We start from the raw sequence: 4,355 nt of genomic DNA on the forward strand, positions 1-4,355 counted from the left end.
TATCTATATCTATCTCTATGTATGTATACATATATATAGGTATATATATATGAAGAGGGAGAGAGAGGGAAAGAGAGAGAGAGAGAGAGAGAGAGAGAGAGAGAGAGAGAGGGAGAGAGTCAATCATGATTCTAAGAAGACATCCATGAGCTTCACCAGACTGGTAAGGGGCCCACGATACATGAAACGTTTAATTGTATATGTGACTCTTGGACTATAGGCTTGTAGAGGAAAGTCATTCAAATGAAATACTGCCAGGTAGCATGCCTTTAAATAGGGTGATTTCTGGTGATGGCAGGAATACACTGCTTCAAGCCCCACAATGATTTCTTCTTTCTCTGTCCTTCTGACAGTAACAACAATAACAACCCACATTTCTAAAACATTTTAAAGCTTATGAACAACTTCTTTAATAATCTGAAATGGTATCTAGCTTAAGTATTACTGATCTCATTTGACAAATGAAGAACTAGAGGCACAGAAAAATTAAATAATGTTTCCATGGCCATGATGCTAGTAAGTACTAGTGCTAAGACTGAGCCCATGTCTCCTCATTGCATGCCTGAGTCCTTTCCATGACAGGTACAAACCCGCCTTTCACAAATTAGTATTTCTGAGGCAGACACAATATCCATGTCCTTGAAACACCTGAAAAGTCTATTTATATGCATTAACTCTCAGCAAAGCTTTTTCAAGTAGAACATCTTAGCTGTTGCTACCCAATATTTACCAAGTTTACACTGCATTCTAAACTAAATAGCAATGGCTTCTATAAGATGGATGTATAGAAATACATATGATGCAGCCATTGGTGTGAAAAATGTCCATTTTCTAGTGGGATACAAGCTCAGCATGAATAAAAAACATTAGCCTGCATAAATAGAATCAGAACAACAAGAACATGGCAAGAAGTGATCCTCCTGTTGTCTACTGTAGTCAGGCAATTTCTTCTCAGTTCTGGGAAAACTGAGAAGGCAATAGAGCTATTGTACATCCAGAAGTGGGTGGTCAGGGTGGTGAAGGGACTCAGAAGATCATTTGAAGAAATTAGTCGCATGTGACCTGGAAAAGAGAGCATAGAGGGATGTCATTTCAAGTATTTTAAGTACTGTCTTATAAAAGTGAGATTAACTTTGTTTTTTTTTCCCACGAGCAGTGTGGGAAGTTGTCGAGCAACGGATGAGATTATTTCAAATTCTGAGAGTCTACATTTCTTTTTTTTATTTTTCTTCTTTGTCTTCTTCTCCTTTCCTTTCCACCTCTCTCTTTTATTTTTTTTATTTTTTATTTTTTTTTCCTTGTTAAATAGTTGTTTATTGGAAAAAGTGGGCTGAGGAGGGGTCACTAGATTCACCAGAGAGCAACAATACCACACAAGTTAGGAGTGATGGGAGAGGTCAGCACAAAGCTCTGGGATCTCAGCCTCTTCCTGGACTGTGAGGGATGGCCTGGAGTGTTAGGGCATGCCCAGGTGGAAGGCCTTGACTTAAGTTAGTAGGCATGGTTAGAGACAAAGAGAGACTTGCTGGCTGCAGCTCCTGACTTTCCACTTGGAGTATACTTGCCTTGAGCAGCTTGGCTGTTAGCCGTGGCCCGCTTAATATATTCCTCTTGAGCAGCCTTGACATTTTCTTTCTTTCCACCCCAGGTCTTAAGGGCAGATGCCTGCAGGGCTCGACCATAAGAAAAGGTCAGGGCCCATGGCTTATGCAAGGGGCAGGTATTGATGGCATTCAGATTGATGGAGGCATCTTCTTCACTCTGACCCCCAGAAAGAAAGGTGATACTGGTGACTGAAGGAGGCACAGTCCAGCGAAGGGCAGTTACAGTTGCCATTGCGATCTCCTCATGTGAATACTTCTGGGTACAGGCATGGCCAGGGGTGACCATGTTAGGCTTCAGCAAGGTCCCTTCCAGATAGATATGGTGGTCACTCAGAGTTTTGTAGACAGCAGCCAGGACCTTCTCAGTGACATACTGACAACGCTTCAGATCATGTTCTCCATCAGGGAGAATTTCTGGCTCCATGATGGGGACGATGCCATTCTGCTGGCAAATGCTGGCATATCGGGCCAGCACATTGGCATTCTCCATGATGGCAAGTGGAGAAGGCGTGTTATCCCCAATCTTCAGAACACAACGCCACTTGGCAAAGTCAGCTCCATCCTTCTTATACTGGGCACAGCGCTCACTCAGCCCATCCAGACCTTGGGTGGTAGTCTCGCCATTGGTCCCTGCCAGGGGCACTACACCTTTGTCCACCTTGATGCCCACAATGCCACCCTTTGCCTTTATGACTTTGGGGAAAGGACGGCCATCATCAGCTTTCTGGTAGAGTGTCTCATGGAAAAGGATAACACCTCCAATACAGTTGTTCACTCGATCGTCTGCTGTCAGAAGCAACTGCCTATAGAGGCGTCAATTTTCCTCTGTGTTCTCAGTTCCAATGGACGGCAGCCGCTTTGCAATGCTACCGGTAGACTCATCTGCTGCCAAGATTCCCTTGCCCGGAGCAACAATTCGGTGAGCTATATCAGACAGTTCTTTCTTTTGCTCCGGTGTCAATGCTAGGTGTTGGTAAGGCATGTTTTCCTTGGCTGTGCTGGTAGTTTCCGGCAGAAAGCAGACCGCTTATGGTCGAGAACCAAACTTCTGCCCACCTCTCTCTTTTAATTGGATCTCCTTATCTTTCCCAGCCTGGAGGTGCAACAACAATTCATGGGCCTGAACACACTACTGATCAGCACGGACATTTTGGCCTGTTCAATTTCTGAGCTGGGCCAATTTGCCCGTCCTGAATCAGCCTGGTGGCTTCCCATTCCCAGGGGCTCAACATCTAGGCACCAGATGCAATGTGAACACGGAATAGGTTTAGCTTATTGTATCTCAGTAATTGAGGGAGCTGAGGGTGTTAGGACAGCAAGTGGTCAATTGTGGGAATTAAGTGAACCACACTGACTTCATCTTGTGATTCAATTCTGGAACTAGCTTTGTTTCTATTCAGTTATGGGTCTAGTCCAATTTCTGTTTTGTGAGAAAACTTTATCCAATTGTGGGAAGTGTGAGAAAACTTTATTACATTGTTTGAATCGAGCCTTGCATGGCTGGGAATCTGGACTACCTCTCCCCACTGCTTAGAAACTTCTAACTAAGGACTGAGGTTATGTTGACCAGAAACTCTGTCCAACCCAAATATTGATTCTAGGAGTTTTCTCACAGTTGTACATCTCAAGCCACCCATATGTCTTATCTGAAAACTGGCCCCATGTTGACGAATCAGTTATTATTTCCATGTTCCACGGATTGTTTACAAACACTTGGGGGGAGTGGGACACCTTTTTTTTTCCTGAATTTAAGCAGTTGTACCTGTTTGTTCTTCCCCTCCCAACTTGGAAAGTCTTTAATTTTTCATCCAATTAGAAATCAGATTACTTAATTTACTGTTTCCTTTTAATTAATTGGTCTTATTTGATTTATTGTTTTTAATGTATAAAAGTCTGTCTCTCGTATTCAGGGTTTAGGCCAAAGCTGAAGAGGTCTGGTATTGATTTGTTAGGCAACTTGCATGCATTGCTTAATAAATCAATATACTTAAAAGATCAAACCTTTGTTTCCTTAGTCATTTCGTCTTTCGCCCACCACAGTTTTTGGTAAGCAATGCTAGACTGAATTAGAACTCAGACCACGGCCAACAGCCTTCCAGAGAAACTCCCTAGAAATCTCCAGTTTATTTTTCACCAAAGGACTTTTTCATGGATGGTTACCTATGGTGGTCAGACCACTGTTCTCGAACCTGTTTTCCTGAGCTCAGATAAGATTTAGAGTAGTGTTTTGACTTATTTTTTTTTTTTTACTTTAAGGCTTAGCAGTTGCCTCAAGGATAAGGGAAGTTTAGGTTTTGGTTATTTTGGGGCCCAACCCAAGGATTGGGAATTTTTTTTAAAGGTTTGGATCCGATTTTAGCTTTGCCCCAAGGAGTGAGGCGATTCAGGTTTATGTGGATTTTGGTGCCGCCAGGATAGGGAGCCCCCTAAGAAAGAAGGGAATTTAGGATTGCCCCAGGAATTGGGGAAATTTAGGGCTAGTTTCAAGCAATTCAATAAGGTTTCTTCCCGTTCCCCACAATTGGATAAAGTTTTTTCACTTGACTGAAATTGGACTACACCTATAATTGAGAGAAACTAAGTTAGTTCCAAAATTGAGGGATAAAATGGAGTCAGTGTGATCCACTCAATTCCCACAATTGACCACTTGCTGTCCTAATCCCCGCAATTTTCCTCCTTTTGGATTTGTGGGACAGTGGACAGCCCCCTTCCCCCATGAATCACTTATAAATAAGCCAAATCTAATAAAGT

At 42.7% G+C, this 4,355-nt stretch overlaps 1 pseudogene; it reads right to left on the reverse strand.

Moving 5' to 3' along the window:
- Positions 1–1,298: 1,298 nt before the first annotated feature.
- Positions 1,299–2,601, reverse strand: LOC118843295 (annotated as a pseudogene).
- Between the last annotated feature and the right edge of the window lie 1,754 nt (positions 2,602–4,355).

The sequence above is a fragment of the Trichosurus vulpecula genome, chromosome 3 (assembly GCF_011100635.1).
Source record: "Trichosurus vulpecula isolate mTriVul1 chromosome 3, mTriVul1.pri, whole genome shotgun sequence".
In the NCBI taxonomy this organism is placed as follows: domain Eukaryota; kingdom Metazoa; phylum Chordata; class Mammalia; order Diprotodontia; family Phalangeridae; genus Trichosurus; species Trichosurus vulpecula.